The following is a 16,534-nucleotide window of genomic DNA, read 5'->3' as shown; positions in this document are numbered from 1 at the left end:
AAAGTTTATATAAAATGCATTAAATAATTATTGAAAATTATTAGAATACTTTGGAAATTTTAGGAAAATTTATTACATTTGATAAATTTTGTAAAACCATTGAAAAATTATGTAATTTTCATTGCAAATTATTGAAATTTATTAAAGATAAATGACTATGAGAAATGAAAAACTATAATTTGAACAAACAATTACACAAATTACTAAGATAAATTAGTATAATATTGGAAAAAAAAGGAAACTATTGGTTAGTTTATATTATAAATTATAAGATAAATTAGTATAATTTTATAAGTAAACCATTTAAAAAGAAAATAAATTATTTAATAAAAATTTAAATAAATTTGAATAAATTTTCAAAACTACACAAATACAATAAATTTTCCAAAATTTTCATAAAATTACATTTTTGACTATTAAAGACAATTTAGTGTACTTTTAAAATTTACCATGTGGTTGATACTCAATATATCCTTTTGATCATTTCAATCATCAAATTGAATATTGGGTTGACAGGGACATTGTTTTCAAAATTGGATCAAACCAGATGGTTAGACAAAAAAAATTAGGAACCAAACACCGTTTAACTTCAAAACCGCTTTTTGTTCAAAAACTGTTTATTTGGTTAGCGAATCGCTGACCTCGGTGATCGAACCGTCAATCCGAAAAATTGTTTTTGGCCTTTTTTTGTTTTTTTTTTTAGAGCGGGCCATCCGTTCGGACCGTTCAACCCCAAAATGGTTCCCTATCTGGTCCAATTTTAAAAACCTTAAACAGGGAATGGGTGCCTTGCCTCAAGCTTGGCTTGGTGTGCGACATGGCCTGGCCCAAGGTGACCCATGGCACAACACGGGCCCATGCGGGCTTGGGCCATGGGCCGTGTCGAACCGACCCCCCAAATTATCCTAGAGGACGGAGGCACGGCCCGAGACGCCTCGTGGGCCAGCTCGGCACGACTCGCACTTTATGCGGGTTGTGTTGTGCCGATCCAGCACGACCCAATTTACACCTCTACTTGAACCTGCCCAATATTGGGGACAGGGCAAGGGAATTCGAGGATTCTCCATCCTTGATGAGAAGAGGGGTGTCTTGCCCTTGAACTCATCCAACATTGAGGAGTGGTTACCTTGCCCTGAACCCGCGTGACACTAGGGATGAGGTGGGGATGGAGTAGAGTGTCTTGACTATGGAGCAGGGAAAGGGATGGGGTGCCCTGCCTTGAACCCACTCTATTGTCATCTCTATATAATTGTTAATTATTAGTGGAATTAATAAAAATGTTAGCTTTTATAATTATTTTTATTTATTTAAAGTTAATCAAATTTTCATTTAAAAATAATAAAAAGAATAAAAATTATTAAAATTACTACAAATTATTAATAAAACTAAATTTATTTAAAAATATTTGTTCATATTCAATTAACAATAATTATTTTTTTATAAAATCAACATTAAATGAAAAATAAAATTATTAAATCTTTTAGATTTTCCTATGCATGGCACAATTCCCTACTAGATAGTATTGGAGGGGTTGGGGGGAGGAAGTTGAATTCTTATAGGGAGGGAATTGCATGCATTACCTTGGCATAGGAGAAGTTATTGGCAAATTACAATTTGGACAAGTGAAACTATTGTCAACCAATGTAGCCTTTTTTTTTACAAATGGAACATGCATTGTACTAGAATCCTTGATAGACATTAACAAATGTGACGTGCCCAGTAATTTGATATCGGTCTTGTTGTACCTAACAAACATCACCTTAGAAAGTATTAGTAGGTGGAATTGTAATTGTAGGTTTCTTGTTTCTTACTAGGAAGAGCATACCTAAGATGTTTTAGAACCTCACAAAGAGTTGAAAGATGAAAGAGTTATTGGTTTTGCTATTACATGTGGTGATTGTGGCCTAACATTTTGACGGTATTGAACTATCTTTTGGAGTTCGTCATTTTCTTTTACCCTAGAATGAAGTTTATAGGATGTAAGATATGTAACTATATAGTTTATAATTGGCAAAGATTTTTGTTGGATGTGGTATATGTGGCAAATTACCGAGATTGGAGTTCTTTTGCTTCATTGATCGCTGGTGATGAAGGGTGATTTGGCCCGACCTAGTAAAAAGGGGACACGTGGACACGACCCGAGCAAGAGATGATAACTCAGCCCGACAATTTCAGTTTGTAACAATTGAGCTTGCGTATTCAATCACGTCGGCACAAAGGCTGTCTCAGCTTAAGGCTCATATCGGAGCAGGGCCACCTCGGTGCAAGTCTCACCTCGGCATCGAGGCACCTCGGCATTCAAGCCAGTTCGGAACTAAAAAACCGAAGTACCAGTAACTCAAATCGCCACATAACTGACTCCCGCGTAACCAACTCCAGAGGTCTCTCCAACAAATCCCAAATCCCTCGAGATCACGATGAGTTAACAGACCACGACTTTCCCGGGATCATGATGAGGACTTATCCTGACTCCGCCGGAACCGAAAGTGGGATGAGATAAGCCTTACATGTATGCTGCTCCTTCGGAAGCGGAGTGAACTCTATCTCCACATCCCGGATATCCTGGAACTCTTTCGTGTGCCCCACGACTACTCAACTATATAAAGGCTCCAACCCCGGTGGCATAAGATACATGTGATTTTTCTGCTCTCTAGCTCTCTAACTCTCTACACTTTCAAAGCTCTCTAGCTCACACCAGATTACTAACTTAAGCATCGGAGCGACCTCACCGGGTTAACCACCCCAAGTTCTCTGATCCTTTCTTGCAGATTTACTTAGCTCGCTGTCCGACTGAAAGCTAGATCATCTTCCTGTAGAGAGCAGTCAAATCGTGCTACATCACTTGGATTCCAAAGTATTTGGCTATATTTCACAGTTGAAATTGACAAACCTAAAAAGATAAACAAAGAGAAGAGTGATAAGTATAGAATGGCAAGGTATGTAACGGTAGAGAAGTGAATGCATTTACGATGATATGGAATTACTTTAACTATTGATGCCAATAGGGTGATGTAATAATCATCATTCACTTGAAGAAGCATTACTATGTCAATGTTTCCATTTGCATCCCAAAGGGTCAACGTGATAGGAACCATGCTATCAAGTCCCATAATTGTAGAGGAACAAGGTTATAAGTATATTCATGTGATGAATTAACATATAACAAAGTATTATTGTACCTATAGTTAATTTCCTTTTCTTTAAGTTGGATGCAATTGTTGATTGTTGGTTTATAGAAATGATTATTCTAATTTGTTTTTTCAAAAGTGCAGATAGAGTACCAATGAAGATCTTATGTTTCTTGTAGTCTGGTAATTTGTCAAATTTCAAAAAATTGTATTTGTATAATGGAAAACCAGGACAATCATCGACAACTTCGAAACTAGAAGTATTGGATGTAAATTGTAGTTGGACATTAGCCCTTACAATTATAATTATGAACTCGTAATCCATAGGGACAGCTCGAATGCACTTGAATTAATAGACCTTGCCATTAATGAGCTAGGGCCCAAATCTATCAATTTCATTAGTATACATCTTAACTTCTATATAAGAAAAAATAAGAAATTATGTTAGGTTTATATTTAGGGCAAATTTCTTAAACTATCCCTAAGGTTTAGGAAAATGACTAACTATACCCTTATTGTTTCAGTATTGTTTTAAAGTACTCCTACTATTTGTTAAATAATGTATGTCCTTAGCTCTAATTAGCATAATGTATATTATGACATTTATTGTAAATGAATAAAGTACATATTTGATTCATGTTATTGTGATGTGTTTCTATGTAATACTCTTAAACTGGACACATATGAGATTCGTGTTAGTTTAGAATCTTCACAGCCGTTGGATGGATCTGGGGAGATTTATCCTACCAAGACTAACACTGATGTACCGCCAAGTTGGTTAGGGTGGCTTGTCTCAGTTGCTAGGGTGAGACCTGAGGTACATGCAATGTGGGTTTTCTTGAAACCTTGAACCGGACCAAAATTCTATATTGCCCTGGACCTTGGAGATAGATGGGAAAAACTAGAATGTTACACCTGACCCCTAGACTTGATTATGATACTGCACTAGGTGTCGGATTGGGATGTCATTGATGTGCCAATTAGTGAGATCCTTAGAGGGGGTCAAAACCTGGGTATGTTGGGATAGTCCAAGAATTCATCTGAGTGGGTGATCACAGTGACAGGATCAGCCCCTTCGTCAGACAAAGTGAACGAACGGGAAAATGCACTCTCTCTGATGCAAACCTAAACTGCCAGCAATAGATTTCAAATGTGTTTGAAATTTGGTTTTGCAAAATATATTTATATAGAGATATACTTATATATTATGTTTTCACAAATTCTTTGCAAAAGGTTTTAATTCTTGGGATCTATGTGAGAAAAGAGTGCAGCACTGTACCTTGCAGCCGAGGGAGAGGTTCTCTCTTGTCGGGCAGTGTTTGATCATCAAAGGCTGAGAGGATAAGTGTAAGACTATTGAGGATTATACCTGATGGGCTAATCTTGCATCTACCTACAGTCCTTGAGCCTTCATAAAATGGCTAGACCCAATGACCATTTAGTATAAATGTTGGGCCCATTAAGAGCCCATAGTGATGGACTCAGGGGTTCACTGTATTCAGCAGTGAATTCGGCCAGGCCTAGTAACAAAGGATAGGTTGAACCCATGTGGCTGATGTGTAGATCAATGTTAGGGTCTCATGCCATACAAAGAGAGCTAAGCTAGCCAACATTAAAAGGAAGTGAGCCTGAAAGCTTAATGGGCCTAAAGCCCATTTCTAACTAGATTAATTGGATTAATTAAATAGGGGTGTATCTGGGTTTGGATCAACAGATAAGGATAAGAGGATAACTCTTATGCACTTAAAGAGTCCAGATGCAAATAAAGATTTGGATCAGGGAACTCCTAATTTGATTAAGAATAAGTCGACCTTGAAATTCAGATAAAATAAGGAATTATCCTTATCACTTAAAGAGTTTAGATCAAAATAAAGATTTGGATCAAGAAACTCCTTAACAGATTAAGAGGTTGTCTCTTTAAGGCTATAAATAGAGAGTAGGGCAGATCTGAAAAACACACACAGAAATTACAGAAAACACTCAGTTTGACTAATTTTTGCCTTCAGTTCTTTTTCTCCCTGCTCTTGCCGCCCTAACCTGTTTGATCTCCAATTCTTGGATCTGGTCAAGATTTGATCTTGATATTGTTTCTTGTTAGAAGAAACAATTCTAAAACTGTGCTCACTACCCCATTCAATTCCTGTTGAAGAATCACAAGTTCTTGGTGAAGAACTATCTATTGATCCTGCCTCATCCTAAGCTGTGTCATCTTCAGTGGAGGGAGGATTTGATACACTCTTTGGATGTGAACACCTGCGTTGAGTTGAGCTTTTTGCATGGATTCCGTAGCAGGTATATCCCTCCCTATTCTTGGTTTCAAATTTGGTCCGGTTTGGTTATAACAACGAACCTTGAAAATGCAGTTTTCTAAATTGGGAATAGGATTCCCGAATGGGAGTAAAGAAATTTTTGAAATTTTGCCCAACCTTCCTGTAGGGTTCGGCCACCCATATGATGGATCTTCCATGCCTTCACTATTTCTAACAATTGACTACATCTACCCTTACCATTATCATACGTTAATACTCCATCAAATTTCATATACATGTGACACCACGTGTATATGAATTGTACCCTTCTCTCTCTCTCTCTCTCTCTCTCTCTCTCTCTCTCTCTCTCCTTCTTCCCCTTCGTTCTCTCTCCTTTCATCGTCGTTGTTGCAATTCAATGGACCCCTCCACCCCTGGCCTCTCTCTCTCTCTCCCCCCTTCTTCCCCTTTTACAACTCGTCTCAGATCTTCTTAGTATCTCTTAGATCTGAGATCTCATATTTGCAAGGAACCCCTATAGATTTTTTTTTTTTTTATTTTGTCACTAGAAAATCCAAAATATTAAGAGAGATGGAGTTTGAATTGGTGTGGGGTACTTTAATTTTTTTGTTACTGGGTTCTCTATTGGGAGGACTTCTCCTCGTTGCCTCTATTGCTACACCTTTGATTTTCAAATTTTCTCGCTCTGGTTTGGTGAACGACAGGATAATGTCGAAGGGGAATTGAGCGTCTATGGCTGAAAAGAACCAATACGAGAGGTAGAGAATTATCAATGCTTTTGTTGTGGTGCTTCCAATCCAACAATTGATCATTGATTGAAGGTTTTTTTTTTTCATTTATCATTGATTTTTATCCAATTAGCCATGGCAGCCATGTTTGTGTTGTTGTTGCTACCTAGAATTAGGGAAATCAAAGATGGTGATGGCTCTTAACAAGTTGACGGTAAAATTACTAGAAGTTTCTTGCATTTGCCACTAACATTGATCCCTCCAAAACAAGAACTGCTAGCGCAATTGCTCTAGAAGCAAGAGTTGTGTCCATGGAACAAGCTTCTACAAAAGCAAAATCAGTTTGAAGAAATGCAGAAAAAATAGCCTTCTCAATCTACCTTCAAAAATCTTCATCCTCTATGATAAACCTTGGTAAATGATTACATGGTTCTTGATGCAACGTACTACTCCAATGCTCGAAGATCCTTGGAAGATGTCGTTATCCCCAATAGTTGTTGAGACTAAGATAGTCTCACTTTACATCCTTCAACAACTTACTGCTCTATCTTAGACCTCTATTATCCGATGCTTGATAGTTGGAAGATTAAGACTATCTTAGTCTCAACAATGCCCCAACCTACCTAACCTCATGGGGCTTCTACGTGATGAGGCCCACTGAGTAGCTCATAATTACAAAGGAAAATGGTACCTTTCGAAGCCGTTACACTTCAAGAGGCTTAAAGAACAGGGGGCGACGATGGGAAGGAGGAAAGAAAGTAAAAACGGAAAGAGGAAAAGAAGGAGAAGAGGAGAGAAGGGGAAGATCGAAACCAAAATCACAACTTGTGGTTTCCACTCAATGCAACAACACCGCAGACGAGAGTGGACTGGAAGATGCCATTGACGAGGAACTCGAAAAAATCATCGCCAATCTTATTGAGTTTTATAGCGGGAAGATGTGTGTTTCTTGAATTTACAGTGATGGAAGCTTACTCGGGGATTTCTTGGCGATAGTAGACTAGTAGTTGTCAGTAAGGAACTCGAAAAAATCATCCCCAATCTCCTCGAGAAGATCCACCACCATAAGAAACAACATCGTCGATTATGAAGGCTTATATTTTATTTTTCCTTAGCTCTGGTTTTAAGTGCAATACTAGAGTTGTAACAATGGCATCTAGATAAATGGATGAAAATGGTATCAACCAATATTAATGGCAAAGAGCAAGACGAGAAGATAGGGATACGGTATTGTTAGCACTTGATTTTTGCTCAATCTACCGCTTGAACCACCAATGCATTCCAAACGTCCGATCAGACACTCCCGATCTCTCTGAAACACCCAAAAATCCCAACTTTAAGCCCAACAGCCCCCAAATCCACCATTAAACCCATCCATACCAATCCAATGGCCCCAATCAACCCCTATTTATGCTTCAATCCTCAAATAAACCAAGATATCGTTCCCTTAAACCAAGATACATACCTAGCAAATTTCAACTCAAAATTCCTCCATTTACCCTTCCCTTAAACCAAGATACTGTTCTGATGTATTTCGTTAGCCTAAACACTCAAAACCCAGATTCCCTTGATATTGACACATCCAAATCGATCAAACCACACCATTAAACTTCAGATACATAAAAACACCTACCCATAAAGTTTTAACCCCAAATTCCCTCATTTACCCTTTTATTTAACTGAGATTCCATTCTAAATCATCCCATTGACCCAAATTCTTGTGATCTTAATCCCCCTAGACCAATCGGACATTACCACAAGATCCTAGATACTCTAAAATACCTACCCAACAAATTGCAGCCCAAAATTCTTTTGTTTGCCCCTCCATCGCACCAAGATTCCATTCTAAATCCGTAGATTGATCAAACCACTATCCTTCCATATCAACCTAGTTCAGGGCTGATCAAACCCTATCAATCACCTCAGATTGTCCAAAGACCCTACCATATGAAATTTTACCCAAAATTGCCTTTGTTTATCCCTATATTACACCTAGATTCCGTTTTGAGACTCAAGATTTAGTGGATTCCAAATCTTTCCAATATGGGCATATATGGCCCGATTTGACCTTACCACTTACCTCAGAGTGTCTAGAAACCCTACCTTGTAAAATTTCACCCAAAGCTACCTTTATTTGCCTCTTCATCGCACCAAGATTTTATTTTGAAGCCCTAGATTGACTGGACCGATGCTTTTTTTTTTTTTAAATTTGCTTGATCCGGGCCTATTTGGCCCAATTTAACCCACCAAATTGATTCAGAATGCCCAATTTGACCCCACCATCTCACAAAAACCAAACAACTCTCACAAACCGTTAGTCTTTCTTTTAACCTCTAAAAGGTAAAAACCCTAGTTATCCCATCAGCCATGTTACTATGTCAAGCTTCAATTAACTTCTATGTATGTTATTAGATTTTTTATATGAGATTTTTATATGTTTTGTATAATCAAAATGGGTATCCAAATCTAATTCAATCAAATTAAATGTAAAATTGGGAAACATTTATAAACTTAATTATTCATATAGCTATTGTATTTTGTTGCAATTCTGAGAGAACTTATTTTGGATTAGCAATCTTGAAGACATGTGATTTCGCTTTTTTTCAATTTTTTTTGTACCAAAGCACATCATATTTAATTTTTCCATTACCAATTTTTCATTGTAGGCAAGATAAAAGGTGGCTCCTAATGTATGGATTTGTCTTTTTGGCAATCGTTTTCACAATTGCAATAGTAAATGACAAAGCAAGGATTCCAAGTCTAAACCTTTACCTTTATTTATTTATTTAAATTTTTAAATTTGGTCATTGCTTGAGCCTATTGTATTATCTATTCTTTTAATATTTTTAAGTAAAAATGGGTTATATGCAAGAAAGCCAAAGTCAAAATTTGAATCATGCTCTATTGAACAATTCACCAACACTGGTTGATTCAAATCCAACTGAACCAACTTGTTTAAGTCCAACCAAGGAGGAATCAGGGCATACATGGGCATTAAGATCAACGGTATGGCAATATTTCAAGAGACAAAAGGTTAAATATAAATGGAAAGCAGTGTGCATATATTGAAGTAAAAAGCAGGGAGGAGAAACAAAAAATGAGACCACACACTTGCATGATCACTTAAAAAGTTGCCCGTATAAGAATCAAGCGGGTATAAATCAATCATTTTAAGATCTAAGAATGCTAATGACAGGAAAATTGCATTAGAAACCTATACTTTTGATCAAAACATTTCAAGAAGGGAGATCGCCAACATGACCATCTTTCATGAGTACCCATTGTCAATGGTAGAACATCATGGGTTTTAGAGATTCACTAATTCTCTACAACCATTGTTTAAGGTGGTTTCTTGGAATACAATAAAAAAGGATATCTTCGACATTTATGATTATAAAAATTCTAAAACCATGAACTTATTGTAAAAGAGTTGGGTAAATATGCCATTACAACCAACATATTGACTTCCAACAATAGAAAAAGGGGATTCATGGCTATCACAACACATTTTATTGATAATTCTTGGGTGTTGCAAAGTTGGATCATAAACTTCTATTATGAATTAAAGCTTTTTATTAAATTATTATTTACATTGTTAGTGTATTTTTTCCCTTTGGAAAATTAATGTTAATAATTTATTTTGTTTTAAGCTAGCTTCTTTGTGAATAATGATTATGAATTTGTGATTATCTAAAATGTTTTGTTTAGGTTTCTCTATGTGCCTTGTCTACATGCTTCTGAGATACTTTGTAACAATCTTTTTGATAATTTGATGGACTAGAACATTAATAGAAATCGGTTCACTATAACATTAAATAATTGTTCTACTAATGATGCAATGGTGAATATCTTATTAGAAAAGCTCTCTAGTGATTCATTGTGGTTGGATGGAAAATTATTGCATGTGGTGTTGTGCTCACATTTTAAATTTGATTGTGAAAGATGGTTTGGAGGCGATTAGTGGGAATATTGAAAGGATACGTAATAATGTTACTTTTAGGTTAGCAACACCAAAAAGAGTGTAAAAATTTGATGAGACAACTCATTAATTGGAAATCAAACTCACAAAGAAGTTGATTCTTGATTATAGGCTAGGTGGAAGTCCACCTATTTGATGCTTCATGTTGCTATAGGCTATATAAGAATGTTTTTTTTTCATTTAAATCAATAAGAGCCATTATACAAATGTGTGCCACTTGAGAGGGATTGGGAAATGGAAACAAAAATTTGTGAGAGGTTGAAGTTGTTTTATAATGTGACTAAATTGTTTTCTGGGACCAAGTATCATACAATTAATCTTTATTCCCTAAGATTTATGAAATTAGGTTAGTCTTGAGGTAGTGACTTAGTTGTGAGCATGATGTTATAGAATCAATGGCATAAAAAATGATAACCAAGTTTGAAAGTATTAGTGTGAGATTCATGGTATTATGGATGTAGCTAATGTCTTAGATCTTAGGTACAACCAAGGGCTGACTTGTTGGTGTGTTAGCTAGTTTATTCCAACATTGACCTGGAATCGAATCCCACAACCAGCACTTTGGAAAAAAATGGGTCAAGGGGGAAGTTATTACCAAAAAAAAGTTAACATCAGTGTTTTCAACCCATCATTGACCCGATCGATTGAATTGTTTTAACCGTCACCTGATCAAGATTCTGAGTCTTGTTTGAGTTAAACCCAAAAAATGCCAAAAACCGTTTGACCTGGATGATTGGACTGTTGACCCAATCGACTCGATGACCAGGTCATGAGTTGCATACTATGTATTACTTCGTGAGGCCATAACTCTGCACTCTAATGTCCAATTGAGGTGATTTTTTTTTGGGTAACTTTTCAAGATTTGTGCGTCCCAAGGTTCCATAGGCATCTTGCCCCACTATCTTCATACTTTTTTGGCCTAAAATATCAAATTTTAATATTTTTAAAAATAAGAATTAAAAACTGAATTAAAAAACATAAATTAAATATAATATAATACATATATAACTAGCGAGGGGCGCCTGTGCTAAGCACGGGCGATGATTTAACATCAACAATCCTGATCAATGAATAAAACCTCAGTAGGAGGAAATGCTTATCATTTTAGAATAGATGATCTAACATCAACAAAAGCATGATACAACACATTAGAGAGAAGAGAGAGAAAGGTAAAGATCATTTGAAATTAGTAGGAAATAATGATGAGCAAAAATAAAAAAGACCCCGAACATAACAACACTGACATAAAAGGATGAAGTGGTTATTGTTTGTAGGTTGGAGTCTGAGAGAGGCTACTTGGTGCTAAAATGCCTGAAGCTAGGATGTATCCGATAATCCCTCCCAATACCCTGAATAGCTGGGAAGGATGCATCATGGAGTCCAGGAGAATTCAACATTTAGGTATACAACTATTTTCCAAAAGAGTCCAATTATGATATGGAAAGGCATGATACTTAAAAACCAATATCATAAAATCAGTAACCAATCATAAAATGGCTGGAAAATAGGTTGACCACTAGTACCTCATTTCAGGTGGTTTAACAGGCCTTCTTAGTAGCGAGAAATAGACATGCATACTACAAGCCAAGGGAATAGGTAATGTTTAAGGAAACAATAGCATACAAAACCAAAAATTGACATAAAAAGATAACTTTGTAGAATAGAAAGAGCTTTTTTTTATGAATATAACAGAAAGAGCATTTGTAACTTCATATTATCATATAAATACTAAAATAAGGTGATGGTTATTAATAGAGCATGAAATTTAGGAGAGGTATGTCTTGGTCCAACTGTCATTGATAGTGGAAACTCTTATTGGCTTCATCAGTGGAAAAGAGCATTGAGATAGGGAGATCTATCATTTCATTGTTTGCCATTAGTATCAAGATAGTAAAATTCCTGAAGAATCAATAGGATAAAGAATCAATGAGATTTAAGTGTGCTAGTCTTCCCTGAAATAACCCATTTCTTATTTGTTTACAACATGCTAATTGCTTGCTAGTAGAAAATATACTGGAAGCAAGAGAATGACGAGATAAAAAATTCATCAGTTTGGGACATTATCTGTAGATTTTGAAAAAGAGTATTTAGCAAGAATCTGCCAAATCAATTCTAATGAACGAATATAATGGAATTTCTAAATGCTCTTTGAATAGCAAATACATGAAAACACTTTTAAATATGCCAAGAAAGGAGAAATTAGGAGTGGGGGCATTTCCACTAAGACATTGGTTGGTAGAAAAAATGCTAATAAAGATCTTTTTTGAAAAAGAAAAGGTAATATAAGTTTTATTTAAAATGGTAAGAGTTAGATCATCTAGATACATATAACACCAATATAGTGATTAATCCATAGCCTTACATACTGTCTTAATATAATGCATCATTCCAGGATGTAAAAAAAAGCTTATAAGAGTAAATTAACCACTGGTACCTCATTTTCAGGTGGTTTAACATGCCTTTTTAGTACAGAGAAATAGACATGCATACCACAATCCAAGGGAATATATAGGCAAGGGACAGACAGAGCTAGACTACCAAGAGTGGGGGCTAAGCAGATGTAGATTGGTTACAACCAATACAACAAATACAACTAAGAAAACAACATTAACAGAAATAATATAATGGAAATGCACATCAAAAGGTTCCTTCTCAGATTTCACTACCTTCCTTTCCTTTATCAAAACATATTCTATTTGTTTCCTCCCAAACAAAAATCCCTGGAGGGAGTAGAGCTAAAAGCAAGAAAACATGCAAGGATGAATAAAGAAGAAGATGAAGGTGAATGGAAAATAAAGAAAGATGAGATTTGTTATCTGAAAAGGTGAAGAGGAGGAAGCAAGCAAGGACAAGAGGAGGAAGGTGAGCAACGAGAAAAGAAATTTGTAATGGGAATGAGAAGTGAGGGGGTAAATGTAGAGGGGTAAGAAAGAAGAAACCAAAGCAATGATTAGTCATTGCACGGGGGTTCAGAGCCTCTAAACCGTGGATTGGGCAATTTTTATTCAAAAAAATTGTCTAAAATCCATCCAGATTTATTTGCAGATCAAAATACTTTCAACTCAACTGTTGAGTGGTTAGATAAGATACGATAGCTGCAACACTCAAACAAAATGACTGCAACAATTGCCTCTTCAGTTTTTGAGAGCACTCGAAGGAATGAACTCTCTTGAACAAAATAGCACAACAAACCCTAAATAGCCACTTGGATCAACACGAATGCCACGTGGATCAAGAACCTCAAATGGCTAGAAAGACAATTACAAAACTTGTTAGTGAATCTCATGCATGCCAGAAGGAGAAATTGAAAGAAACCAGAAGAGGAACCGAGAGAGAAACCGAATAGACATCCATAATCGGTAAACTCGTTAGTGAATCTCAAGCATGCCAGAAGGAGAAATTGAAAGAAACCAGAAGAGGAACCGAGAGAGAAACTAAATAAACATCCATAATCGATAAACTTGTTAGTGAATCTCATGCATGCTAGAAGGAGAAATTGAAAGAAAACAGAAGAGGAACCAAGAGAGAAACCGAACAGACATCTATAATCGATAAACTTGTTAGTGAATCTCATGCATGCCAGAAGGAGAAATTGAAAGAAACCAGAAGAGGAAATCATCAACAACCAAAATGGGATTGTAGTATTGTACAAAGAAAACCTAGAAAGTGTTTTCCAAACATCGAGAGAGAAACCGAACAAACATCTATAATCGATAATATGATCAATTGATTTCTACGAATTAATTAAACACAAATCCATATACCTCACCGAACCCATCTAGGAGAAGTGATTTTTAAAGTGAATCCTAATTTAGAAAAGAGAATAGTGGACAAAAGCATAAAAAAGGTGTTCTATTTCAACAAATCTCTAAAAAAACAAACACAAACCCTTAAAACAAATATACCTCAACGAACCCATTTAGCAGAAGTGATTTTTAAAGCGAATTCTAATTTAGAAAAGAGAATAGTGAACAAAAACATAAAAAATGTGTTCCATTTCAACAAATCTTATACAAATAATTTTGCATCAGAAAAGAAATGCATCTGTCATGAGTGTAGAAATCAAGAACAATACATGTGGCAGAATGAAGAAGCCACTCCAAACCAAAATGGGTTCAGTGAGGTACAAATATGCATCCGTCATGTTGATCAAACCCAGAGTAGCCACTCCAAACCTGAATGAAGAACGAGAAGACGGGGTTTCAGAGCTTCTTGAAGGAATGCATGTGGTATTCTAGGTGGTACATGTGAATTAGTCATTAGTCTAGATGGCATGTGTGAGCTTCTTGATGGCATGTATTCTTAGCTACAGTAAGATTCCGTTTTGCAAAGGGGAAAGCAACCCTTTCATATATATATTGCCAACACAAATTTCGTGCGTACATATGGAGCAAAAAAAATGCGGACAAATTCAAAGAAATTTAATTATTTTTTTGTAGAAATGTAAGTGGGATACAAACTCTCTTTTTCTTGGCAAAGAAAACCCTTTGATTCTCTTGTCTTGGACAAAATTCAAATCGCGACTAGAACTTCCAACTATGAGAAGCAAGTAACACCAACATTGTGTGAACAAAAATTTTTTCATGCTTAATCAATGATTAGAACATGAACAGCTGAAAGCAATATCCTCTCTCACAGAATTGACGGAAGCCTTTTAGATCACAAAAATTTGAAGATCAAAATTTCCCCGGTTGATATGGTATGAAGTTGTAGCAATTTCAGTGTTCCGACAATTGAAGAGTTTGAGTCTTTGTTCTATCTTCCTTGATCTTGGTGCATCCCATTTCTTCTTCTTTCTTTGTCAAAAGCAATGGAAGCAAGAGGAATTCAGTAGTTGAAGGGGAAGTCTAATGGAAGAAAGACCATCTGAACAAGAAAACCCCATCCCCTTTTATAGTGAAAAGCCCGCCCAATTCTTCATTCAGATTTGAATCGAGCATTTAATTTGGAGGGCCCACAAGGTTAGCTTTAAATAGTTGTTGGCAAGATTTCCTATACCAATTTGGTGTAATCCAATCAAGATTGATTGGCGAAATTTACTGAAATGGCTAATTGGGAAGAGTTTGACCCCAATATTTTATTAATTCGGTTAAGCTATCCCTCTTCATATCTATTGGCCAGCCATCTTACCTTTTCTATAGATTCTCATTTAAGTTTAGTTGCCATTTAATTGGTCCCACTGGGCTGAATTTGCCAATTAATCTTGTAGGATGTAGTATGCCGATTTAATGGGGCTCAGTAGCGATTCCATCCCTCCCACTTTTTCCCGTAAGCATTGGATTTGTCTTAATGCTTTGAACAGTATTCCAAGATTTCTCGGTTATGGGTTGTTTTTTTTATTCTCCTCCAATCAGACATCCTTCCTGTGCATCATTGCATTGGTACCATTCTTTCCTTGGGTAGGAGCATTCTTTGGAGATCTAGGTACGAAGTTGCATATATATATATATATATTCCTGTTTTTGTGCTTTCATGACACAATCAAAGATGTTGGTGGACTTCTCTTTATGTGTCGAGTAGAAAAAATCATATATTTAATCAATCAAAGTTGTTGGAGATCGGTTGTGTACTTGATGTCTTCCACGAGGGTAGGTCCTTGCTTGCATCCGGACCATGACACCTAAACCCGTGGCTTATTGCACACCAGAAGAGAGAAGAAAAAAATCTCTATCTTGACAATTGGTTGATTTGAAGTGGTTCATTCTAACATTCCTGAGAGCCACGCTTTCCACGAGGGTTGGTCTTTTCTTATATTCGGACCGTTATGTTGTATGTTAGACTGCTTTGTAATGAGAAGCGTTCTCTTTGACTATAACCTCTCTCCCTCAACCTTAATTGTGCTTTTAATGGGCTATAATAATCTACTTACCCTTCTCTTTTTCTTACTGGCCTAGGAAACTCATAATATTTGCTTTAGCCATGGAGAAGAGATGCTTTGCCGAACCTGTGTTTTTAGAAGGGAATTTTGCTTTGATTGTTTTTGAACCAATGACGGGCCCATTTTCTGAAACTCAGCCTGAGGATTCAAGCACTCCCACCGTTAATGTGCAAAGCGAACTCCAAACAATTCAAGAGGGTGCTATGTTTTTCAAGGAAGGGGATTCCCCAAGTACTCTTTGAGCACACAATGTGCCTATTTTGCGTTGTGACACCACTCATCATAATTCAATGCATTCAATAGTCCCAACCAACGTTTTTGAACTACTGTTGATTTGGACGGTCAGACCGTTCGGCCCGGGAACCATCTAGGCAACCGGTTCTGTTTTACCCAAAACCTGAATACTGGTAAAAAAACGTTGAAAAAGTCAACAAACCATTGACCCAAGAGGTCGAACCATCAACTCATCGACCCATTCAAATGTTTTTGACCATTTTTTTTAATTTTTTATTAATTTTGTTGTCAGCACGGGTCGTCCATTCAAACCTGAT

The sequence above is a fragment of the Nelumbo lutea genome, chromosome 4 (assembly GCF_056320005.1).
Source record: "Nelumbo lutea isolate HS-2025 chromosome 4, American lotus-T2T, whole genome shotgun sequence".
In the NCBI taxonomy this organism is placed as follows: Eukaryota; Viridiplantae; Streptophyta; class Magnoliopsida; order Proteales; family Nelumbonaceae; genus Nelumbo; species Nelumbo lutea.
This window is presented reverse-complemented; position numbering follows the sequence as displayed.